The following is a 27,492-nucleotide window of genomic DNA, read 5'->3' as shown; positions in this document are numbered from 1 at the left end:
AAATAAATAAATAAATAAATAAATAAATAAATAAATAAATAAATAAATAAATAAGGAAAAAAAAGAATCTTCCATGGTGCTAAATATGTTCTATGTCTGCACTGTCCAATGGTAACTATTAATCACCTATAGTTGAGCCCTCAGAATATGACTATTGTCATTGAGGAACTGCATATCTAATTTTATTTAATGCTAAGTAATTTAAATTCAAATAGCCGGGCGCCTGGGTGGCTCAGTTGGTTAAGCGACTGCCTTCGGCTCAGGTCATGATCCTGGAGTCCCGGGATCAAGTCCCGCATCGGGCTCCCGGCTCAGCAGGGAGTCTGCTTCTCCCTCTGACCCTCCCCCCTCTCATGTGCTCTCTCTCTCATTCTCTCAAATAAATAAATAAAATCTTTAAAAATAAATAAATAAATTCAAATAGCCATCTCTGACTAACACTGTCTTATTGGACAGTGTGGCTCTAGAATTAAGGACAACAAATTGGGTCTTTTATTTAATGTGGGGATTCATTTTGATCATCTCTGATGAATAAGGGTGATATAGGACAAGAAGGTGAATATTCTTGGTGAAATTTCCCTTTCATTCAAGGAAATACTTAACAGGAAAATCTTTTGATTCTGTGACTGTAAGTCCAAAATTGTTCAGAGAAGTCTTGGTCTCAAATATTCTTTAGCCTTCCTCACTTAAGAATTCTAATGTTCACTGTTTTTTTTCATTCACCAAAAAGAAAATACTTAAGTTGGATTTCTGCCTCATGTGTAAAAAAAAAAAAAAAAGTACTTTGTTTTCCTTTATTCTCACACTACTACCACCCTTACAACCCTTCTGACACCAGATGTGTGGGTTTTCCACACCAGACAATTCTAACTAACTGCCTGGAGTTACTGTCAGATCCCACAGGTTAAAGGCTCAGTCTCACAAGACTACCTGCCCCACCCCACTCCAAGGCCAGTTATAAGTCCAGGGATCACCTGTGCTTCTGACCGATTGGCAATAAATTGGAAGTTTCCATGACCCCCTCCTCAGGCTCAGTCATTTGCTAGAATAGCTCACAGAACTCAAGGAAACACTTACTTAATGTTTGCTGTTTTACTGGATAACAGAGACTATGAGAAACAACACCAATGAACAACCAGATGAACAGATAAACAGGGCGAGTTCCAGAAGAGTTCTGAGGGCAGGCACTTCTGTCCCTGTGGAGTTGGGGTTCACCACTGGCCTGTCACATGAATGTGTTCACCAACCCAAGAAGCTCTCCAAACCCCACACTTTGGGGATTTTTATGGAGGCTTCATCAGTTTGGCACAATCAGTCATTCTCCACAGAGAATGGGGATGGAGTTGAAAGTTCCAAGCTTCTAGTCGTGGCTTGGTCTTTCTGGTGACCAACCCCATCCCAAAGCTATCCAGGAGCCCACCAAGAGTCACCCTTAGAACAAAGACATTCACTCCTATCACCTAGAAAATTCCAAAGTATTTAGGAGCTCTCTATCAGGAGCCAGGGACAAAGACCAAATATTAGAACAAAAGATGCTTCTAATATTCTTACCACTTAGGAAATTACAAGGGTTTTAGGAGCTCTGTGCCAGGGCCCAAGGGCAGAGACCAATATCTCTTTTCTATTATTTCACAGTCAGACACTGGACTTGACGTTGAAAACATAACAACAGTCTAGAGTCCCTAGATTCAAAGTTTCCTTGGAATATGATTAGGAATCATATGACACAGACCAGATGTTACAGAGAAGGGGTGAGAAAATGGTTTGTGTAGAAGGAAGCATTGGGACAAACTTTAAAAATAGTGAGCATTAAATAGGAGACTGGGGAGAAGAAGAGCTCTAGAGAGGGAACAGTTGGGAAAAATCAGGGAAAGGTGAGAATTGGAAATCTCTGAGGATGTAAGCTAGTCATGAAGATGTAACGAGAATAGAACTCAGAAGGTGTTCAGGGACCAGATCATTATCACCACCGCCTTCATCACCATCATCATCACATCACTGTCACCACCATCCTCACTGCAATCACAGTAACCACATACTGGTCACTTGGCATTAGCCCAAGCATTTCTCATGCATTATTTAATTCTTGCCACAACTCTAAGAAGCAAATACTGCCCTAATTTATTGATGAGAAAACTGCACTGCCAATAATTGCCAAACTAGGATGTCAGACCAGGGGCAGCCCTGTTAAACCACACGGAGTTTCCACTTTTGCTGAGTATTCTCATCTCTCTTCTATGGAATTTAAACTGCTTTATCCCGAATACTCTGGGAAGCTGTCTGAGAAAAGTCATACCAGCAGCAAGGTAGAAAACAGACTAGGGGGAAGCCATATTAGATGGACAGAAATAAGTGAAGAAGTTAATGGCGTGGTTCAGAACAGGGATGAGGGAGGGCAGGTCTGAGCTCAGGGCATGAAAGTAGAATTTGAAAAGGAGTCGATTTGAGAGGTGTTTTGCCAATTGTCTGTCTTTACAGTAAGTCAGGTACAGAATATCTGACTTATTTTTTAAGCCCCCTTGAAAATTGTCAATAACTGCATGCAACACTATAGCAAGAGTATTGCTGCCAAGGAAACAGAGCTTATCTTGTAATATGCAAGTTTTCCTAACAAGACCAACTTGCATAAATCATCCTGTCAGAAATAAGTGCCACTTACTCTCATCTGTGTTCTTGAAGCATGTGGCACATCACAATATTATTTGGAGATGTGATATAATGGAGGTTATAAAGAAATACTTTATATTTCTGAAATTATCCCTTTATGAAAGTATCCCTTTCATTAAAACTTTAATGTTCTTTGATAAGGACATAGAGTGATTTTTTTTTCTTTCCAACACATAAGGATTTTTAAAATATATAATTAGAGCTCATTTAGAAAGGTCAAAACAGTTCCCTTTATCGTTGTGGAAACAGGTCTTCTAAATAAATTTCTGATTTGGGTACATTATTATTCTCCTGCCTTTGCCCATCGAGGTGGATTTTTTTTTTTTCTCTTGGCAGTATATCCTGGTTCACTTATGGATTGGAAGATAATAGAAGTTGTTACTTCCAGCATCAGGGCCTCCAATGTTTTCCAAGAAGTTACTTTCAATTTCTTCCAAAGTCTTATGATCACCATGGTTGGAAAAGAGTGTTGAAAATGCAGAATAAAGTGGAGGAAGTGAAATGTTGGCTTGACAATAAAGAGCTGAAAAAAGGAGAGGGGTATTGCCCAAGAGGATCTGCAGTAGTCTGGCTATCAGGAGGACCAAGCAAAGAGGATGAGGAGGAAATAGCAGAGAATAGCAATGTACTGACCATGTTGTGCATTCTCTAATGTAATAAAGTAGCACACTTTCTAAGTGCCAGATACTATTCCCAACATGTTTACTCACTTTTTTTTAAAGATTTTATTTATTCATTTGAGAGAAAGAGAGAGAACACACGAGCACAAGCAGGGGGAGTGGCAGAGGGAGAGAGAAGCAGACTGCCCACTGAGCAAGGTCCCAGGACCCCAGGATCATGACCTGAGCTGAAGGTAGATGCTTAACCAAATGAGTCACCCAGGCGCCCCTAGTTTACTCATTTAATTTTAAGCTAATGAATCCTCATTTAGAGAACAATACCTAGCACATAGAAATCACTGAATACATACAGTTATTATCTTTGTTAATCATTACAACAACCCCATGAGCCTTTTATTATATATCACCTTTAAATTATGCATGAAGAAATCAAGGCCAGTGAGGTTAACTAATCTCCCCAAGGGCTTACACTTAATAAGAGAGCTGTAGTTAGTGGGCTCACCCACTATGCCATCTTACCTACTCTTAATCTATGTAAAGTCTATTATAGGTAAAGGGATAATACTTACAAAGTGCTTACAGAATAGTTGACATATAGTAAATTCTTAAAGCTGCTAGCAATTATTATTATGTAATAAGATTTAGAAGATGTTGTGCTATTTATGTTACTCTACACAACACTGCTCAGAAATAGTGAGATTGTTAGGGCAGCTTTGGCTTTATTCACATGTAAGTTTGAGTAAAGCTTTGTTTACGAGCATGCCCATTATAAATTGGAGGAACCCTCTTTCTACCCAAACATTATCAATCAGTCTGACTGGCACTCGAAGTTTTCACCTCAAAATATGTACCTCAGAGGTGTTCCATATACACATCTACACAGCTCTGCCCTTTTGACAGAGAATGACTGCAGCTAATGGTCCTAATGCAAGCCAGTGAAATTCCCTTCCATGCTCGGTATTTGCATAATATATCAATCTGTTCATTGCAGTCTGACATTTGCATCACCTAAGGGAGTTAGTGAGCTGCTAGCAGCCAGGAAAAGGAATCAGGCCAAAGTAGGAAAGGCGTAGTCATAAGGGAATGGACTGGTAACAGAGTCCTCAAGGTCATGCAGGTGGTTCCAGGCAGAACCCAACCCAACCAGACCCTAGAACAAAGTCAGACACAAACTTGGGTTCTGATCGGTTTTCCTGTAACACGGGTTAGTTGGGGGTAGGGGGACTGTCATCCTCTGCACAGAAATAATTTAATGGAAAATGAGGTGACTTGCAATCTAACTGAAGTAAGAATATCAACAGATGCAGAATTAAAGGTACTCACCATTGTAGATAGAGACAGTGAAAGCACAGCTCTGTTCCTGAATTCCTGGAGGGAATGGTACTGCTGTGGACTGTGCATGAGAAACGAGCAGTGGAGGTTTGAGGACACCATGGCTCAGGATGGCAGAAATGTGAGGACTCTGGAAGGAGTCAGGGGATTGCAGAAGAGAGCGAGCAAGGGAAAGCCTCAGGATGGGTGACCAGCAATTGCCTTGTCTTCTGCATCTGTCACTCCCATAGTGCCATTTGTCTATCAATGACCAGTGTTTTAGCCAATGATGTCACTGGGCAAATGTCCTAGGGACCACCCCCGTAGAAAGACGAGGCAGAAGACCAGCAGACCTCCCTCCACTCTGCTACTGAGGGAAGGGCCGGCTGGGGGATGAGGTGGGAAAATCTGTCTTTAGATATTATTCTCTGCTATGCAACCTTCATCTCAGATGGCTACGTCTCCATAAGCTTAAATGGCCATAGTTTCTTTGAACATTTAGGGACTATGTGGATAATGTTATGATTCACGGGGTTTCCAAAGTAATCTCTGCAAATGTTATGTGTCGTTTATTATCTGGAGAAGTAATAAGCTTTTATTAACCATAATAACTAACGTGTGTATGTGATTTACTGTTTGCACAGTATTTTGGTTGCATTATATTTGAATCTCCTAATAATCTTGCAAGGGAGATGACATCATTATGCCCTCTTTAGAGGTGAATGAATGAACTTCTTGGAGGCACTGAGTTAGCCAGCAACGCATAGATTTTCATTTACTGATTTACTAATACATGCTGTTCACTCAAAGTCCCTCTCACCTTCAAACGTAAAAATCTCCTCAATGATAACAATTTGTCTTTAAAAGACTTCTATTACAGATAAAGAGCTCTTGGATTTATTCAGATTATTCAGACTGGATCCTCTTTTTTTCTTAATACTTCAAAGTAGTTTATGTACACAGGAGGTATTTAATAAGTGTTAACTGCCTGGTTATTCTCTTTGTACTCCTCAAAAGTAATCACTGATTCGTATGCATCTGATGAAAAAATCATTTTGGAATAAAGAGAATAGTCAGGAATTGTAATTCCCAATGTGGGAAACTAATGTGAATAAAAATGAGAAGCAATTCTTTTTAGTTTAAGAAAAGGCTGTAACCTCCAACATCTAAACGAGTGGATTTAAAATAGTTCAAATGGCCAAAACCAGAAGGCAACAAGGCAGATGCTTCATGCCTATGTAAAATCGAAAAAGGCAATTATTATGAGCCTCCAAACTAGTCTCTTCCATATTCACACAATAACCAAACAATATACAATTTTATCCTACCAATATAGTGCCCCGTTCTATTTCTAGGTATGTGTTTGGCCTTCGTATTACACAATCGTCTTTGCAACTCTCCTTTATCCAACACTGCTCGTGGGTTTAGCTGTCTTTCTTGTCTCCCGGAGATATCAAAAATACTCTTCCCCCTGGCTGATTCCCTGTGAGAACCGATGTTAAAGTCTCAGCAGGAGAAACAAAGCCAGAGGTGATGGTCGTCAGCAACAGGTGTTTCCAATTTGGCGACACTGACGTTCCTTACTTCAGTGAGTATTGCTTCCATTCGGGCTTCCTACTGCTTATACTTTTCCTTAAAACATAAAAAAAACCATTCTGAACTGCAACATTTATTACGTTTGGTGTTTAAAATTGTATTAAAGTAATCCTTTGGGTTTAAATGTTCTCTTCTGACAGTAATGCTAAGATCTAAGACTCTTGTTGAGGATTAGGGTTAGGCAAGAAAAGAATTAGGATGAAGGGCAGCTTTTCTTAGCAGCTATTAAATATATTATAAAGCTATAATTATAATTAAGTTGAACTATAATTAAAGAGGGTGTTGATATAGAGAAAACCCTGGGTTATAAACAAATACTAACATATGTATTAATATATGCTAGACAAGGCAGAGTACATATCAGTAGGGAAGATTATTATTATGCAGTAAGTCTCATGGGGAAAGAGAAGGTCTTCATACTACAAAATAAATTCCAACTAGATTAGATTTAAATACTTATAATAAATCAAACTGTGGGAATTAGAAAAAATATAGAGGAATTTTTAAAACAGATTTATCAAGATGTAATTGACAATAAACCATTATTGACAGGGTATTAATTAATGTTTTGACATAATGTGTATACCCTTCAAACCATCTCTAGAATCAAGATAGCTAACATTTCCAACATCCCCCAAAGTTTCCTCATGCCCCTTGGTAATGCCACCTTCTCACCCCTTCCCCATTCCCAAGCAACCACAGACCCACTTTTGGTCACCATAAATTAATTTGCATTTTCTAGAGTTTTCTATATGGAATCATCCAGAGCATACTCATTTTGCCTAATTTCTTTCATTCAGCATAATTATTTTCAGATTCAACCATGTCGTTGCATGAATCAATAATATGTTCATTTTTATTGCTGTGTTTGTTTATTGTTTCTCCATTAATCCAGTGATGGGCATTGGGGTTTTTGCTTCTGACTATTACAAATAAGGCCACTATGACCATTCATGTTAAAATCTTTAAATATATATATATTTTTTTCCTTTTGAGTAAATACCTGAAGGATTTTTAAATGATCTGTGAAAGGCAAGGGCCTTATAAGTATAAAAATGGAGGTTCATAATGGAAAAAAGAAGTTATATTTGACAACGTTAACACTTTCAATTTCTTCACATCAAAAAATACCATTAGTAAAATTCTAGGTTAAATGATAGTCAAGGAAAATGTATAAGTAATAGCTAACACCTGTAAGAACTTGCTATGGGCAAGGCATCAGAAACTGTATGATGTTTGCTGTATCAGTTATTCTTCACAATAGTCCTGAAAGGTAGATACTGTTATCCCCGGTGAAAGCACTCCGGATCTTAACCCATGTTCTGTGCTGCCTTCCCTTGTTACGTGCAGATGGCCATACTTGGCAGGGGAAGAAAGTCCAGCATCCTAACGCAGAAAAGTGTATGTGAAACGTAATAGAAACAATTCATAAAATGAATGTCTGGTCCACATATGGGAGATAATAGGTGTGTAGCCTTCACATAAAGAACTTGTGCAGACCCTGTAGAAAAATACTAAAAGGTAAAATGAGAAAGGGACATAAATAGGTAGTTCACAACCAAGTGAAAGTAAAAGTATATGAAAAAATACTAAACTTCACTTTTAATCGAAGAAATTAAAACATTGCCGTAACAACCTTTCAAAGGAGCAAATATTTTTAGCTATTTTGCTATTGGGTTGTTTTGCTTTGAATAGTGGCAACATGTCGTGCTAGTGAGGTTGGAAGTCATCCTCACACTTTATTGGTGGAAGTATAAATTAACACAATAATTCTGGAAAGCAATTTGACAATATCAGTAAGTATCAATGAGTTTGAAAATAGTTACACCCTTTCGTTAAAACTTCCTTTTTGGAATCACCTAGAGAAGTGTGAAATGGATACAAAGATTTCTTTTTTAGCTTTATTTATAGCAGTGAAAAATTGAAAATATCTTGTAACAGGAAAAATGAGCAGCTGAAGTCATTCTATAGATAAGAAATCCTATGCAGCTACCAAAGGGGTATTTCTCATTCTATTTCACAAATTATTGGTAGGAGTGGAACTTACTACAAATTTTTGGAGAGCAGTTTGATAATACTTTTAATTGACTTAAAATACTTATGAGCATTGACTTAGTGATTCTGCTTTTCAAACTGTAAAATGGTACTACTTTTGCCCAAAAATTTGTAAGCAAGGATATTAATCAGTATTAAGATAATCATTTTTAAAACAACTAAATGCCCAATAATGGATAAATAATTTAATAAATTCAATAGATTGTTTAATAAATTAAGTTATGGCACAGTTATATGATGAAACCATTTAAAATGTCTTATAAATAGTGAGAGAGACTATACCTTTAAATAAAATACCATCTACCATTGAATCCTGATACTGAAATTAAAAAGAAAGATAGAAAGAAGAAAACAAAATGTCAGTAATGATTAATCTATGGGTAATACATTAATTTCTGCCCTTACTTTCCTGTGTTTTCTAAGCTTTCTCCAGTGGATATATGCTACTTTTTCAATGCTGTGATATAAATTAGGTTATAGAGGCAGAATTTGGAATTGAATACTCGATACGAACACAGCTTTGTACGGAAAAGAGGCAAGAAGGGAATCAACCAAAACACTAATAGTATGGTTTTTGTTTTCTTTTGTATAATTTTTGGAATTCTTCTAAATAGTAAAGAATCAGGGCAAAAACTATCTTGAGAAAGAGAGGGGAAAAAACAAGGCCCTCTCTTTTTTTTTCTTTTAAAGATTTTATTTATTTATTTGAGAGAGAGAGAGCATGAGCAGGGGGAGGGGCAGAGGGAAAAGCAGACTCCCTGCTGGGCAGGGAGCCCACCACTGGGCTCCATCCCAGGACCCTGAGATCATGACCTGAGCTGAACACAGATGCTTGACTGGGCCATCCAGGCGCCCCCAAGGCCCTCTCTTTAATCTGAGAAAAATAATGCATGAGAACAGAAGGGAATTATAATAGGCTCCTTCTACTGCAGCAAGATATACCTCTCCAACCAGTTTAAAAAGATGAACTGATTGATATAAATAAAAAGAGCCCAGGTACCCTGGGCTTTTTAGACTTGTTTAGACTCTGGAGACCCGGAGGACATCCCCAAAGTGCCATCTTTTCCTATTTCCAGGCTCTGCTAGTTTCTGCTTAACTGTATTCCTATTGAGTCCAACCCAAACAGCATAACCAGATCTCGGGTCTCTCACTAGCCCATGGACAGGGACTTTCCAAGTGGCAAGTAGGATGGCCACCAGCATCCCCAGCAGGGAATTGTTCTTAGTACCTCAAACAAGATCCCAGCAAGTAAGTGGCAAAAAGCTGCTTGAGTTCTGTGCACAGCCCTGAACAGTCACCGTGGCCGGGTGGGGGCAGGGGCATGGGGTATTCTACTTCTCTGTCTGAAGGGAAACAAAGTCAGCCCCACAGCAAACACATGGAGTAGATGACGAGAGAGATTTACAGGAGAAAAGGAGGAAAGGGAATGTTGGAAGGACAGTGTGACAGATGTTAGTGACAGAAACTAGAAGGTACATTGCCAGGCATTTGACAAAATTACCTCATTCAGTCCTCACAGAATTACAGAAGGTGAATGTCAAAGAAGGAAATTGAGGGTAAGAGAAACTTAAGTTATTCGCCCCAAAACCTGCAGGTAGAACATGGCAGTGAGGAGATTGGAACTAAGGGATGTCTAAAGCCATAGCCAAACCTCCCCTCCCAAATGTTTGTCTTCCTTCAGCTCTACGGCGACTTCATGTGCAGTCGAGCAACAGAGAGACATTCTGTGTTGCCACGTGTGTGAAATGGCAAGGGGGCAAGCAAAAGTTCTAGCCCTCCAAAGGAAACATCTAGGCGACCGCATCTCTCTGCTCTGCGAACACTGCTCTGAGAGCTAACACAGAGAATAATACGTCCGAGCGCGTGCCGTAGGTAAAATGGTGGATATTTTCCAGACACTAAAATCAGCTGTGGGATTCGTATACATTAAAAGAATTTCACACTCCAGTTTTTAAACTTTTTCCAAGAAAGCTGGGCTTATTCCATGTTGGCATTCAAAGAGCAGTTTCAACAGCATACCAGGCACTCTCAAAGTTCTAAAAGTAAATATCATTTAAATGAGGACACAGAGACAAGAGATGGGAAATTCAAGGTGGAAAGACATAAATGGCAACTTGGGATAAATGGCCCTTGTAGGTCTGGCGGTTCCCCAAACAAAGCAGACGATCTAAAAGGAACCGAAGTTTATTTATACCTGCTGAGGATTTACTCTACCTAGTGATTAAACCTCCAGGACACACTAGCTAAGTTTAGTAGAGCTTTAAGAACTCAGGCTTTGCATTTTCTTAACCTTCTTGCTTCCTGTCCTTGGTTCTGCATGAAAAAACTCATCTCCCAGTTCCAAGAAATAATTCCAAAAATAAATGTAGGCATTTGCTTTAACCAGGACATTATGTCCCCAGTTTTCTTTCCAAAGCCTACAGGATGTACACGTTGCTCTTGATGTCTGTCCACAAGCACAGCAAACGCAACTTCTACATTTGCTCCCCAGCTGAGTGTCTCTGCTTGGCAAAGCTGCATATGGCAGATAATACCCCATGAAGGAACAGCTGGATGAGTGATTTGTAGTAAAAAAGCACTAACAACCCCTTGGGATTTATTTAGCACAATTTATTTAGTTCTTCATTCAGAAGAAGTAAAATTCCATACATTAAGTAATGTCTGTAAAAGTACTTTGGATGTTAAGCATTAAAGAAGCACACAATTTTGGGGGATTCTGACATGAGAATCATCAGCCATTACTTTGGTCAGTCTGGAGCTAATTCCCTACAGAGTCATACAGGGTGAGAAAACCGAGGAAGCATGACCAAGTAGGAAGAGTACAGACCTTGAAGTCAGATTTAGGTTCAAATGTAATTTTTATACAATAACTAGCTTTGGGACCTCTCTGAGTCCATATGTCCTCATTTGGATAATCCAGTTATCAGCCGGAACTTCCTACGCCCCTGGGGAGTCAGATAAAGTTGGTGTGAACCAATTTGAAAGTGTAAACCCTTCCCACAACCTTTGGGAATTCTTGGGAGTTCCTGTCCCTTAACCTATTATTCATCTGGCTCCGATAGCATGCAAGCTGTGTTCTCTTTTCCCCCTTTATCAGATTGTAAGTGAGACTTGACCCCCTATCCAGCATCCACGAAGAATCCACTCAATACTGACATGTCTGGTAACTTCACTGCAGGTATGGGATTGGCAAGGACTGGCAGAGCTGGGGGGTGAGGGGGGCTGGAAGCACACAGCCTTTTTCATCTCTCTACCAATGTCATTCTTACTTTTTCTCTTCTTTTTTGCCCCTCACACATGACTCCAGATTGTTTCTTAGGAACTACAAATATTTTTCCTCTTGCTATACAGAGAAATTTAGCTCTCTTCTGTTCTTGTTCCTAACTTTCGTATTCAAAATGCATCAAGATGCTAGCAGAACAAAGGATTTTCCAGTGGCTTCTTTGGAAGGTAGTCGAGGTTATACATAGAAAAAAGGAAGTTTTCCATTATCTTTTTTTTAAGAAAAGTGATAATAATAATACCTACCTCCATACTTTGCAAGATTTGTGTGAATGTAGATACAAGGGATATAAAATCCTTTGCACATAGTAAGTGCATAATAAATACTGCTGCTGATAATGATGATTCTGTATTAGGTAGCCAGTGTTTGCAGTAATTGTACTTCTCTGGGTATCACTATCACAATTATAGTTCATTATTTTTACAGTCATATTTGCATGTCTGTCTCCCCCCATGAGTTGTAAGTTTCCTGAGGGCCGAAACTATTTCTGTCTTGTTTACCACTATGTCACCAATGACTCATACAATGCCTGGCCCACATATTGAACTCTTTATTGCATTAATAAATAGATGAATGAATAAATGGAGAGATATTAGGATTGGAGGATTTTTCTCTTTCTTTAGAGTTAGTGACTTTATAGGAAGAAGTAATAGGGCAGGTGAGGGATGATGAAGTCACGTAAGATGTTCTCCAAATGTTATAAGCTCTTGAAGAGTTTGGGAAAGATTAGCAGAGCCCCAGCTTCTCTGTTCACCCCTTGTTTCTCTGCATTTTCTGCTCTGCCTGCCAGATTAGCCTCCTACTGATTCCAATGGGTTTATCAGTCTCCCTAAAGCTTAAAAAAAGACAACAGAATATCTGTTTGCCTACCTCTACACTGTTTCACTAATACAAACCATGATCATTAGGCTTTTAGCCTAGTACAGGAAGACCTATCTTACCCATAATTTATGTGAAATAGCTACATTTTTCCCTAGTATTTTCCCATGGTAGATATTTCACTTTTTAGTTACCTTGTTGGATCACCTAATAATCTAACTTTAACATTATAGCATTTTCTGAGCAGGAAAATGTGCTATAATGAAACTTATAAATTAACTTTAGGAGTGTAACTCATTCCTGGACTGCGGAGTTGCCTTTATGTGCAGGAACTGCATATTGCAAAGCAAAGCCACTGGATTTATAGTCACCCTCTTCCGTGGGCCTCCTCTTCTCACATGACAGTGAGGAGTCTGGGCTAAACAAATGGATTTTCAACAGTAGCAAAGGATGGGAGCCTCAGTGGGCTGTGTTCAGCCCTCCTTCCCCTCTTTTCCCTGCCAGAGCAACTGTTATTATTTTTTTTAGATGCTTGGCTCCAGTGAAGGAATTAATTTGAAGAAAAGATTCCATGGCAAAAATTAAAATCCACAAACTGGAAGAGACTTTTCTATAACCCAAAGTAAAGAAAATTAAATCACCCAACAAATATTTTCTGAGTCTAGGAGGCTATTTCAATAGGATTGTCAGATGAATTACAGGATGTGAAATTAAACTTCAATTTCAGGAACAGTGAATAATTTTGTAGTAGAAGTATGTCCTATATTTGAGTCATACTTACACGAAACCTGGCAACCTTATAATATGCTAGGCACTTTAAGAATGAGGGACAAGCAGCATACACCAGAAGAGCACAAAGACATGATAAAAAGAGCACAAAGACATGATAAAAGGAGTTAAATTTTTTGCTGTAGATTTTATTATTTTAGTATTAGTAGTATTAGTATTAGTATTAGTATTTCATACAGAATCCTCATCCCACCCCACCCCCAAAGACTACTTCCTATGCCCTTACTACTTCTGGAATTTATTGCTCATTTAAAAATTGAAATCAATGGAAAAACAGTGTTTAATATATAAAATTTAACTTTATAGCAGATATACACAAAAGACATCTATGCCATGGAGTTGGAAATTCTGCTTCAAAACCCTGCATTAAAAATAATCTATCCATCTGGGGGCACCTGGGTGGCTCAGCAGGTTAAGCTTCTGCCTTCAGCTCAGGTCATGATCCCAGGTCCTGGGATCAAGCCCCACATTGGGTTCCCCACTCAGTGGGGAGTCTGCTACTCCCTTTCCTTCTGCCTCTCCCCAAAGCTTATACTCTCTCTCAAGCTCTCTCTCTCTCTCTCAAATAGATAAATAAAATCTTTAAAAAAAATAAACCTATCTTATTCTAGAAATGACAGAATCTGGGGAATAATTCTCTACCTGTTCCTCATATGATGAGTTCTTCCTACTGTACTGCATGTCCTCAGTTTTGTCCAGAAGGGCATGAGAGGCCATGGGGCAACACTTGTCATCTTCTTTGGCTCAGGAAGCAGTTCACTCCGTTCAAAATGGGGAAGTAGTAAAAGTTAATCTGTATTCATTTTTAAATTCCTGTATAGTGAAAGTATCAGTATTTGGAGGATATTTGGTATCTTTGGAAATATTCAGAGTTATCCAAAATTGACCATTTGGGGCTTACCTGAAACAGGACTGTTTGTTGCTGATGTATATAAAGACTATCTTAATCATCAAAGAAAGAACTACCTTATAATGAGGAGGGAGGCGGAGTCAAATTATACCTATGAAGGTTGCTATTATCTAAGTTCTCATCCACACACAGCCTACAGTTTAAAAGTTAAAATCATATATAAGTGTGCAAAATTATTTTGTGAAATAATCACAAAAGTTCACTTATTGAGGTGAAGTCTTCATTATTCCTCCTCAGATAGTCTGTTCTTCTTTACCACATCTCCCCATCTCAAAAATATATTTGAAACCGTAAGAGGGAAAGTGAATGATTTCTCTCATTTTATTTGTAAGTAGTTTCTCTTAGCAACATGAGCCATCTATGGTATGATCCTCCCTCTGAACAGTATACGACCAACAACTGCTCTGAGAGAGGAAAAGCCAAGTTCCACCACCGAACCCAGGCTTCTCCAATTCATCCTGTGCATACACTGTCAGATTAATATTCTGTCATTACGGCTTGCATTTTTTAACTCCTGGGCACGGAAATCTTCCAGTGGCTCCTCTTTTCCTCCTCTGTACAGTGGAAGGCACAAGAATGGCCTGCAGCCGGTGTAATGATCCTCCTTTGGCCTTATTCATTCCTTCTAGGCACTAGTGGTACTAATGAACATCCCTGAGATACTGCACACCCTTCATGAAACTGACAGTCTTAGGAGTGATACAGACCCCAAAAAACCAATTTCATGTTCTATGACTGTAATTGCGATAACTGTTATAAAAGTAAATTATGAGGGCATTATGAAAGCTGACAGCTAGAGTGTATTAGCGAAATTAGGAAAGGCTGCCCTAGGATAGTGAGACTAATGGGAGCTGGCCGGGTTTGGGGCTGAGAAGTGTTGGGATTTGCACAGGGAACAGAAGAGAGAATATTCCAGGCAAAGGAAGGGAAGGCCCCGAGCCATGAGTGACTGCAGTGCAGGGAGTGAACAGAGTGACGTGGGCCAACAATGAACCTAGGAGCCATATTGCTCAGGACCTACAAAGACATTTTAAAGATTTGGACTTTAAAGGTGGTGGGAAGTCCCTCCTGCATTTACTTGCTGTTCGCCAGAATGCATCTTCATTTACTATGGAGGCCATTAGATACAAAAGGCATGGCTCCTAAATGAGCTCATGTAATCACAAGCTGCCATAATAAAGCATGACATCTAAACCAAGAAAGACAGCCACAGTACGGCCTCTGCTAGTGAGAAGACCCCAGGGACTTCCGAAATTAAACAATGTAGTATGTCTGCTTGTTTCAAAACAAAGGTGTCCATATTGGTTGTTTTCCTCTCCCATGGTTTACTAAAATCCCCATTGCCAAGTAAAGCAAGGCAAGCCTGGACACCTTTCTTGAGGTTGAGTGGTCACCCTCTTTTAGCTCCTCTGCCTTCTGCTCCCTCTGCACCTTAACCTCTTTATTCCCTCCTTCTATCTGCTGTCCCTTGCCTCTACTCTTAGGAGTCTACTCTGTCTGAAAGAGGGGAGCATTTGACAGTAAGAAATGCCGATGTAATAGTAACACCTCTTTCCCAAGCCCCTTCCATCGAGAGTCTCGTGCAGGGCTCTCAGTCCTGGGCCAGTCCTGGTTCTGAGAGCCCAGAGCCATGAGCACCACATTAACGGAGGATTAGCATTGAATACTGGGCTAGAAAAAGTTGCCAAGAGCATGTTGCAAGTAACTCTTGACAACTTTTGCAGAGAAAAACTGCGCAATTAGCTTAAACTTTTAAAACTAAAAAACACCTGACTCTGATTCTGTGTGATTAGGATATAAGCAGGCTCTATATTAAAAATAAGCACACTGGTCATACTGTGACATATTTAAAAATGAAAAATGACCTCTTTTTTTTTTTCTTTTTGCTTGGAGGTGAGAGGTTTAGTCTCTTTCTATTCTTCACCATCACAACTAGTCTGCCCCCTACACACCTCCAGAAAATATTGGCATAATCCTAAAGTTGGTATGAACAAAGGCACCCCAAACTTCAAAAAGCTGTCATTTCAAGAACTCATTAGCTTGGCTGCTTTGCAGACTATTAATGGACCTTAGAGAACAATAACTCAAGTTTAAAACATTTTCAGGCATCTGGTTCCACAGGCCTTGCCTGCTTGAGAAGATTTCTGCAGGCCTTTGTGATTATAACAATCATTTGTGAACTCCAAGGTTCTCATTCTTTACTCCCTCGACCCCCATCTCTAACACCCCATATTCATTTCTTGATAAATGTTTTTGAGAGCATTTAACACTAGATTAACTACCTCAAAGAAGTAGATCAGTGCATCAGAAAAGAGGAAAAGTGTCATTGACTTGTGAAGGCACTATGATACGATATTGTAGACTGAAAAGCCTCTCTAGCCAGGACCCAAGAATTTAAAAGTTTTGATGTTGCTACTTCACCGTGCAGCCTTGGACCTATCACTTGATTTCTGAGTGTCATTGTTCTCACCAAGTGACACCACAGAGTTGGGAAGCCGTATTACAGACATATTCCAAATGGGGAAATAACAATGAGGAGCTTTTTGGTCTGACTCCTTTACTTACAAAGCTTTTTTTTTTTTTTTTTTTGCCCCTGAAATGTTATGCAGGCTCTGTATTTTATTTGAAACGCTTTGCCTTGAGGTAACTGTGTAAGAGACAGGACTGATTCATGTTTCAAGCCCAGCTGGAAGGGAGCCTCTCTGAGATGCATTTCTACACTGTGGGAGCTCGAAAGATACTGTTGGTCACATATAACAACAACCGATGTCCCAGAATCCCTTGTGACAGTTTTTTGGCGCTTTTAAAGAACAGTTTTTCAGTAGTTATTTCTCTGAGTACCTAATCATTACAATGAGTAGTTTAAACTCATTAAGTCTTTGAAGTCACCAACGTGCTATTAAATGCATCACTGCTCTGGGGCATTAAATGACAGTGAAATGATGGGCGCTAGTCTGTGCGGCCAGACCGGCAGGAAATGGCTTGAGTACCCCTCCGCAAAAGCCTTTGTTTAAAAAGGAACCGCTTGTTCAGTCTTGGATGCTGAGCCTGCGCTTATTACCCTTTGTTATGTTCTCACGAGGTCCAGGGACACTTGTTTCCATAAATGCAGACACTGGAGCATGAATCTGGAACACTTGCTTCCAGTATTCACAGATTCACGGAGCAGACATATAGTGATGCATCACAAGAATGGACTTTTCCAATCTCAAAAGCATACCCGCAGTGGCATTGATGCTGTTTGGCTAAAAATGTTTTGTTCAAGGGCTACAGCTCTTACTTGGCATCACTGTGACTGTTTCTAGTCGTGTGTCTGTGGAAGTGGGGGTGGTTTGAAGAAGGGGCACCACAAAGTCACAGTCACGGGGTGATTGTGCGTGCGTGTGTGTGTGTTCAGTTTGTTCCATTTACCAATTAACGTGGGGATTATGACTCAATAATTAGCTTTGTTTTCTGGTCCTCTAGGCAGGTCTGTTTTCTACAGAATTGTACTATATATCATTTCGTCCTTTATATTATGGTAAAAATAACATAACATAATAAAGGGATGTGATTTTTTTTTAAAATCTTATTTATTTATTTGAGAGAGAGCACATGAGAGCGGGGGAGGGTCAGAGGGAGAAGCAGACTCCCTGCTGAGCAGGGAGCCCGATCCGGGACTCGATCCCGGGACTCCAGGATCATGACCTGAGCCGAAGGCAGTCGCTTAACCAACTGAGCCACCCAGGCGCCCAAGGATGTGATCTTTTAATTGGGTAAATGCAATTCGTTGTGGTATAGGCTTTCTGGGGATCATAAAGTTCCCAGCAGCAGGCACCTCATTTCCAGACCCTTTGGTTAGCTAGCAACTCCTGTGTTTCAGAATATTGTATCTGTTAGGAGCAGGGTATTCTGCCATCCAGATGATTTTTTATATGTGGTAGCTTGGGGTTCTAATGATTCTTCTATTTTGATAGTCAGATATGTGATCTCATATTTTAATAATCTGAGAATATTCTTTACTAGATTGACTGCTATTAAATTTGACCATATTGAGTAAGCAATCAGAGCTAATTAAATGTGTTGATATAGATGGCATCAGAGTGTAGCCTAATTAATTCTAATCATTAAGCCACTGAGATTGAAAGAGCTTGTGTCAATGGCAACTTTGTGTCCAGAGATTCTACCACTAACCATCTGGAGTGGAATATTCCTAGAGCGTAGTTGGTATAGTGACTCCTATAGGACCATCTAGATTTGTCCAAGAATTACTGAGGGACAAAGCACTCAAATTTGAATTTATGTTTTATGGTGGTGTTTAGCAGATGCCAAATAAATGTTGGTCACACATATATGGCAGTAGGATGAAAAAGCTAAAAACTTGGAATGACAGTCAGGGAGACTGACCTAGGTGTAAATTTTAGCTTTTAAAAATCTCTTAACCTCACTCTTCTCATCTGTAAAATAGGAATGATAACACATCCAGATCTGAGGATTACATAGGATCATAAACATTAGGCAATAACATAGTAGGTCTCAGTAAATGATTGAATGGTCTTTGGGAGCTAGCGGAGTCTAAGGAGGCAGAGGTTGGTCTTGTAGCGTGACGGTTCCATATAAAGCCTCTGGAGAGACTTGTGCAGTGTCAGTCCTGGTTCTGTGGCTACCAGCAAGGTGATCGCGTGGAAGTTTCTTAACCTTTCAAACTGGATTAGGGTCCCATTGCTGCCATAACGAATTATCACAGATTGGTGGCTTAAAACAATTATCCTACAGTTCTGGAGGTCCAGAAGTCCAAAAAGGGTCTGACTGCTAAAATCGGATGTTGGCAGGGTTGCTTTTCTTCTGGAGAGAAGAATGCATTTCCTCGCCTTTCCCAGCTTCTGGAGGCCACCTTCATCCCTTGGTCTTCGGGCCTTACCTCCATCATCAAAGTGTCTCTTTCCTTTATAAGGATTCATAATTACATTGGACCCACCCACATAATCCAGGATAATCTCCTCATCGCAAAATCCTTAATTTAATCACATCTGCAAGGTCCCTTTTGCTATATAAGGTAACATATTCACAAATTCTAGAGATTGGGACCAGCGCCTCCTTGCGAGGCCATTATTCTGTCTACCTCTTCAGCCTTGGTTTTCTCCTCCATAAAACAAGGTAGTATAATATGACCTATCTCAGAGTTAGGGTAAGAAATAAATAGGACAATGCCTGTAAAATGCTTATAATTCAGAGCCTACCCACACATGGTAAGCACTTAATGCCTGTTAACTATTTTGGTTATTATTCTCCACAAACGAATCTCAGAGTCCCTTCCTGCCACATGACCAAGGCATTCATACCTCTGCCTCCACAAAATGATCCAGAGGGCCTGTGAGATTCAAGACTGAGAAAGAAGGCGCCTTCCCACCAGCTATTCTTCCCCACTAAAATTCTTGGCAACCACCAACTTAGAGCCATGGTTCTCTCAAGAAACAGAGATTTCTTCCAGTCATTCCTTAATTTCAGACAAATCCTCTTCAAAGGAAGGGACACAACGAAGAGGCTTCTAAGTCATGGAAACAGATCCAGAGGCAAGAAATAAGGGCTGCCTCTGTTTCTTCTCTTTCCATTCTCTACTCCTGTCAGGCCAGTCACCCCTCCTCTCAGGGAAAGGACCGTGGTGTGCAGAATGCCGTTGTTTACTGCTGGGGATCTTGCAGCCATAACTTCTGGCAGCTCATACACTTTGCCTGTTTCTTTTCCATGTGGCCTATTTAATTTTGGCATGTGCATATATTAACCCCATAGACTTGGCTGTGACTTTACTGGATAGGAATCATCAGAGTCCCTACAATGTCATTGCCGTTTTCTGGGTCGTTTTATATTGTATCAGGCCGAGATATTTTCCGCTGAGAGAATTTGAGTAGAGAAAGGAAAAAATAGCATGATATTAATTAATTTAATATTTAACTCTGGGTTAGCCTCCATTCCACTTTCTACCGACTAACTCTGGGTTAGCTTCCATTCCACTTTCTACCGACAAATTACACTAGACTGAAAATGTAGATTCCCTTATTCCTCATTTTAAGTGAGAACAAAATAGCTTATTTTACCATCTAGGATTCTTGAGATTTGCCCTTTGAAAATATTTGTTCTGGCACAAATATATTCTGAGAGACATACAGAAGAATTAGTAAGGAGGAGGGGGGCTTAAAAACAATAGACACTCTCTTTCATCTTTTCATATCTTTCATGGACTGTATTTGGGACCCTGTGTTCTTTTCATGCTTTGTATTGGTTCTGAATCTGTAAAAAGATGGTAGTGGTCCTATTGACATCCTCCTTCCTGCCTGTCTTAATCCCCTCCCCCCATTTGCCCTCCCATCATCTTGATCTCGAAAGAGTTGGGGCGCCTGGGTGGCTCAGTAGGTTAAGTGTCCAACTCTTGTTTTTGTCTTAGGTCATGGTCTCAGGGTCATGAGATCGAGCCCCACGTTGAGCCCCACTTCAGGGTCCATGTTGGGCATGGAACCTGCTTAAGATTCTCTCTCTCTCCCTCTTCCTCTGCCCCTCCCCCATGCTCTCTCGCTCTCTCTAAAAAAAAAAGAAGAGGAAGAAACCAACCAAATTAATTACACCAAGGCGAACTTTCGGGTTCTCCCAGGGAAATTTGCATTTTAAGGGCATAAACTTAATTTTCCCAGCTTTATTGAGGTATAATTGACAAATAAAACTGTAATATATGTAAAGTGTACAACATGATTTGATATACCTATACACTTTGAAATGATTCCCACAAGCAAGTGACATAACACACTCATCACCTCAAGTAGTTACCTTCTTTTTTGATGAGAAAGCTTAAGATTCTTAGCAAAGTTTAAAGTTTAAAATTCATTATTATTGGGGCACCTGGGTGGCTAAGTCATTAAGCGTCTGCCTTTGGCTCAGGTCATGATCCCAGGGTCCTGGGATCAAACCCTGAGTTGGGCTCCCTGCTCTGCGGGGAGCCTGCTTCTCCCTCTCCCACTCCTCCTGCTTGTGTTCCCTCTCTCGCTGTCTCTCTCTCTCTCTCTGTCAAATAAATAAATAAAATCTTTAAAAAATAAATAAAATAAAATAAAATTCATTATTATTAACTACAGTCACCATGCTATACATTAGATCCACAGAACTTATTCACCATATAACATTCTGTTTTCTTTTCCGCTATACTTGCTTGGTCTTTCTTTCTCAATCTTAACCATTTATTTTGTTGGTTTGAGTCATATTCCGTAATACACATAGAAATGAAGAAAGTGAATAAAGGAGCAGAGATAAGGAAAGGAAAAGTAAGGGCAAGAAGAGGAATCTGGATCCAGGAAAGAGGGAATAAAATGAAAAGAGAGGAGAGGTGGGAGAACTTGAAGCAGGGAGTGCAGAGGATCTATGCACTTTATGACTTGTAGGTCTCTTTCCTTAGCGAAATTGTGCAAGCACACAACCCCTTACCACCATCCCGCCCAACTCCCCTTGGCATCCACTAATGCACGTCTTCAGTGATGCTTTGGCCTCGTTCATTGTGTGTATGTGTGGGAATGTCCCACTACCACCATCCTCAGAGAAAAAGGAGAAGTTCCTTTGAGTCTTACTTCATACACCATTTTGGTCTTAAGAAGCTCGGTGGCTCTGTAGTCATATGTGTCTGGTTTGAAACTCTAAATTGGTCACTTAGGTAATTACTTAATTTCTCAGAAGCTCGGTGTCCACGTTGGTAAAATGGGAATACCAATATCAACATATGCTGTTCTTCTAAGAACATAATGAGAAAACTCCTGCATAATGCTTGGTACAGGGCGAGCTTTTTTGTAAAATGATAATTGTTTTAAATAGTGTTGTGGCAGTTATTCTTTTAATCTTATTACTATTTCTTCTCCCAGAAAGAGTCTGATTTTCTCATCCTACTGCAGAAAATAATTTTCTTACCTGACTCTGCCTTTTCTATGTCTCCACACATAACATTCCTTAACCCTAAAAAATAAAAAATGGACATTTTGAAGCAAACAAGCCTCCCTGGCCCATATCTTGATGCTCAATGCCATGTCCTACACTTATTCTCACTTTATTTTTCCCAGTTCTTCTCCTGGAAGTCACACTCCCGGAAGCCCAGATAACAATTGGCCCATGGGTCAGTAACTGCCCCCACTTTTTTTTCCCCTTAATGCGTTAGAATTGGACAAGGGGTACCTGTCTCTTTCTACTACTCTTTTTAAGATCTTTCAAAACAAAGATGAGTTAGAATTCTTTCAAGCACCAGGAGTCACGCCATAATGTCCTAAAGCACTTTGGATTGATCAGATTCGAGTTTCGGCCTGACACATGAATATTAAGTGTGTAGACCCAGGCATGCTGGCTTCTACCCTGTGAGGAGCCCATCACTGCATTCTCCTCGACATCTTTCCTGTTTGCCCGGCCTCAAGAGACCCCCATGAGCCTTCTGGCACTGTCTCCCTGGGCAGTTGCTTTGCAGGTACACCCACTGTGACCGGCCGCTCTCTTTCGCCAACAGTTGGTGCTTCCTAGAAAACAAAGCTACATTTGATTCTCACCAACTCCCGGCCTTCTTCCCCTAACCCAGCCCACATAAGCAATTATACTTCCTTTATTTGTGTATCCATGTATGTCCATACATGTTTTGGTGGGGCGAGTATCCTTACCTTTTATCAAATCATTAAAAGGATCTAAAGCTTAAACTATGGCCTCGACAGCATTGCACTGCTTAATCAGCTAATACATCCTGTCATTTGGAAGCCTCATTATTGAGAAGCTAAAGTTAACTCAGTCATTTGAACAATATTTGGAATTACAATCTTAAAATTTTTCAAAGTGTTTTACTCTTATAAATGTTTTACTCTTTACATTTACAAACATTTACAAAATGTTTTACTCTTATATATACAGTATAATCTCACTATTGTAAGTGGGGCTCAAAAATTTTGTTACAAAATGGAGGTTGTCCCATTGCAAGATTAATGAAAAATAATCAGTCTTCTACTTATGGAGGGAGGGAACTTTTCACTTATTTGTTTTCAAGTATTAGACATGTAGGAAAAAGAAACAGACCTATGTTTATGAACTCTGACATCATACACTGAATTGAGAAAGTTCCAAATGATCAGAAGGCAGTCATTTCCTAACACCTATCCCCCAGAAGCTAAGAACTGAGCAATCCCAGTAGGAGGACAAAGATACCTCTCTCTCTAGCGTTAGGGACTGCCATAGTTCCACCATGACCAAGTGGCTATATCTTAACATTATTCCTCTTGAAAAATATAGACACACACACACACACATACACACACAATACCATTGTCCCAAAGGCACATCATATTGAATAAAAGGTGGTGTTCTGAAAAATCGTGGGTCCCAGTGAACTGCTGGTAGCATCAGTATTGACAACCACCTTCTTAGAGTGATCTCCCCTTAGAAGAGGTCCTTCTAATCGAGCTCCTAGACAGGGCTCCCCAATCCTTCAGAAACATTTTAATAACTTCGAACCCCACATTACAGAGTTCAGATTTTCATCATCTTCCTTCCAAAAGGTTCCTTTCTACCCACGCCAAGTTGCTCCCAGACGTGCTCTGAAATCTTTAAGCCATTACTACTAATAAGGGGCAGATGAGGGTGATAGCAGGTGCTAATGAGCAGGAGTCCCAGCCTGTTACTAAACCAAATGAAAGCAAACAAAACCAAATGTCCTTAAATGTCAGGTACACTCTTACCCCAGAACAGCAAGTCCCTTCCTGACTTGACAGTACCACTCAGAGTCGTTCTTCCTGGAATAAAAATGGTTTTCTCAAATTTTTAATGGCATTTTCTATTTCTTCAATTTTGCCTCTTTAGGTACCCATATCACTGTATGTAAATGTTTAGGTATATTGACATTCCCCAAAGAATTAATTATCTTCTCCCTGGGCTCAAGGTACATTTTTAAAGTGGGTCTTACAAACAAGAGAAACATATAACAAAACAACATAAGAATTCCACCCTAATGTTCTGCTGGTAGGTTTATGGTCAAACTCAACTCGTATTCTATTTCTAGCTCAAACATGGCTGCGTATCGGGAACACCTCTGGTGCTCTTAAAAACACAAGTGCTCCGTTCCAACCCCAGCTTCAGTAGATCCAGGTATTTGCATTTTTACAAGGTCTCCAGGCTAGTGTGATGGGCAGTCGCAGCCAAGTACCTATGGTTGGTACTTTGGAGGGGAGATCAAATCCCTGATAATGCATCCAGCTGGTCATTATACTAAAATAGTGAGCTCATACCTCTCACCCCCCAATTACAAGACCCAAGTTCCAAGAGCAGAAGATGACATTCAAAGTAAAAGAAATCCGAAGCCCATTATAGCCATTTATTTTAGTAACAGCATTTTCCTACTTACAGGGGCTCATCTTGATAAAGGACTGGGAAGTAAAAGCAAGTGCAATTATACTTTGCCTCGGGAAAGAGCTCTGAATACTTTTTTATTATATTGCCAAAGATGAGGACGAGAATGTAAATCTGTGAAAGTCGTATCAGAGGCCTCTTTCATTAACAGAAATGGAAACAGGCATTTATATGCCACCAATAAATCAATTAAAGGAGGAAAGGAGCTTGAAATGGCCTTCACTGCAGTTATTAACTTGGGGGATTGCAGGGCCTGGTGATTGCTGAAGCCAGCACCCTTCTGTCATCCCCCTGGAGCAAAGCAAAGGGAAATAAGGCCTGGAAACAGGCTCGTCATACTAAGCACAAAGTCTGCAGGTCTTAAGTGTTTGCTCAAGCGGAGCAGAGGCAAAGCAGAGCCAGACATTTCTAAAAGCATTGTCGGCTTTCGTGGATTTAAAACGTGAGAGCGTGAGCCAGTGTGTGAGTTGGTGTGTTTCTACGTATCTGGGTTTACATCAGCCTGGACACTGGGAATCATTTTGATCTCCATGATTATGTCCAGTAAAACTCTGTTTTAGTATAGGAGGATTCCGTTAGGGAGAAGCACACGAAGGAATCTCTCCTGCAGTTTGAGAGAGCTGTGGACCCTTCCCCTTCGCCTCCTTTTGGCCTGTCAATCACCAAGCTCTAGCAACTTCTTTTCACTTACTAGTTTCAGGAAATCTTAATTTGTATTGAACAGTGGCAGCTGGAGTAAGATTACTGGCGATTAGAATTCATCCCAGCCTAGGAATTTAAAAATTAAAAGCCAAAAAAAATGGATTAAATGTCTTCCCCTTCCAGAAAATGTTTTTTTTTGGGGGGGGGAATATTTTTTTACCTGCCTGAGTCTCAAGTTCTTCAGCTATAACTGGGGAATAATAATATCTCCCCAAATTCTTCACAAGGTTATACAGGAGAAGCATTTTATAATCTTCAGAAAGTTATACAAATGTAAGACACCATCAGTTTAAGATTTTACGTTTAAAACTCTTATGTCATGTGGCATAGAAATGTGTGTTTAGTATGGGTGATGTTGGATTAAAGAAGTGTCATGAAGGAAGTAACTCAAGAATGTGATATTTCAATGTGAACTTATTCTCACTATGCCAAAATACAATTCACATTTCTTCTAACACTCTGTGCCCTGTATTTTGATTTATTCTCTATTTCTTGCTGGTTCCCTCACTGTTCTACTCTGTTATTTCATCTGTCCCCACAAATAGCAGCAGAGAGCGGGAGCCCTCCCTATCCAATTTTGTGGCCCCCTTTTCATGACGATGCTGGAAGAAGGTGACTTGATGAGCTCACTTTCTATGAAGTCATTACTGCAGCAGATTGCTTTCTCCAGTGTGTGACATGGTGTGGGAGAGCAAAGACTGAGTTGCCCTGCTCCACCATTCTTCATGGAGACCACAAATCACCAAGTCCCATTGCATGCACCCTGAATCTCAAATCAATCCTTTAGCGTAAGACATAATATTCTTGCTCCTGAATCACAGAAGTTTCCAGCAAACTGAACTCTTCCCTTAATCATGTGCTCACACCCCTACCCTCCTACCTGCCCGATCTTTCCTCCACTCAGTATGCTGGAATCTCCTTGCCAAAACCTAAATCTGTACACATCAGTTTCCTACTTAACCACGGTAGCATCTGATCTTCTGGAAAGCCCTACACTGTCCAGATGTGAGAATAGACCTTCTAGATCTGATGCCTGTTCTGGCATCTGTACTCACACTTGCACTCAGCAATACTGAATTATTCCCAGTTCCCATATATTCTTGTTAAAGCTCCATGATTTTTCCATGATTACCTCTAACTCTGATTACCGTTTCCTCCATTCATTTCCATCTGGAAAATTCTTGTTTGTCCTATAAACTCTGTTCCGGAGTCACCCCTCGATGCCTCCCTCAGATTTCCCAGAAGTAAATTACTATATTTAGTATGTATTTTTATTATTGTACATATTACACCAAATACAATTCTCATTTGGAATAATTTGTTTCTCCTTCTAAACTGTGAGCTTCTTAAAAGCAAGGATCATGTCTTATTCATCTTTGGATCTTGAGAAACTAGCAGAGTATCTGACAAATTATAGCTACCTTATAAATATTTCTTAAGTAAATGAAATGGGTAGATTCTCATAAGTGAAAACAATGCACACCCTGTATAATTCATGGGACTGAACCCTAGTAAAGGAAATGACTTAATGGGGCTCATCACTTATTCATCACCTGTTAGTTCCTTTTGCTACTTTGACATTTATGCAATCTGGTAAATTCTAAGGTTGCAAGCATCTTATCTACATGAAGGAGTAACTGAAACTCACCAAATTAGGCCTGTTGGTGAGCCACACGCCTTGTGACATTAGTATTGTCAAAGATGGGCTCTTTTCCCCTTCATCTCCTCTATATGACTTTGGGCAGCTGTTGTAATACTGAAATTCATGAAAAGCAGAGCTTCGTGACAATTTCAGAAGCAAAATTTCTCTCTGCAAAAACCCTCCCACCTTCCGCTACTGAAAGTTTTGCTCTTCATTCTTGCTAAGAAGAAAGTCAAGCATTATGTATATCAAGTCCCACTGATCAGAGTTAAATTGGAAAATAAGGAGCCCATGATGGTGCTTCCTTGCCTGTTCAATTCATGAACAGACTCTGTCCATCAGTCCCTCTGTTGAATCCATGTAATCAGTAAACTAGCATGCCTTCCCTTTTTTACTATTATGACTGTGATCAACGGGTAATAAATGTGTATTCTCAATTTTATCTAATAGTGCTGCTTCCCAGGAAACTTTAGTGGTGAAATGAGAAATGTGTTGTTTTCCTTTTATATTTATCATTAAATTCCATGCTTTTTATTATTTCACACGACTGAGTTTTTCCTTCTTGTCCTTATAAGGTACACATTTTACTTAGAAGTGAGAATTAATTCCTGTTATGTAACTAATTATGGTTCTTTCATGAGTTAATTAATCACAAAATGATGATGAATAGACCAAACGGTGACATCAATGTAGTTTGCATCTACTTTAGCT

The 27,492-nt window shown here is 39.8% G+C and overlaps 1 protein-coding gene across 19 annotated transcripts in view; it reads left to right on the top strand.

Annotated features, from left to right (window-relative positions):
• DTNA (dystrobrevin alpha) overlaps positions 1-27,492 on the top strand; it is a 342,111-nt gene that overhangs the window by 188,596 nt on the left and 126,023 nt on the right. The window contains exon 1 of one of the 19 annotated variants that reach the window (XM_034996294.1): positions 5,657-6,186. The exons of the other annotated variants lie outside the window; for them this stretch is intronic. The gene's annotated coding sequence lies outside the window, so the exon portion shown is untranslated. Of the gene's footprint in view, positions 1-5,656; positions 6,187-27,492 lie in introns of those variants that run through there. 19 annotated transcript variants of the gene reach the window in all.

The sequence above is a fragment of the Mirounga leonina genome, unplaced genomic scaffold (genome assembly GCF_011800145.1).
Source record: "Mirounga leonina isolate KUSES-001 unplaced genomic scaffold, KU_Mleo_1.0 Mir_93, whole genome shotgun sequence".
Taxonomy (NCBI): Eukaryota; Metazoa; Chordata; class Mammalia; order Carnivora; family Phocidae; genus Mirounga; species Mirounga leonina.
The sequence above is the reverse complement of the archived record's forward strand: the minus strand, read 5'-3'. Positions and strand labels throughout refer to the sequence as shown.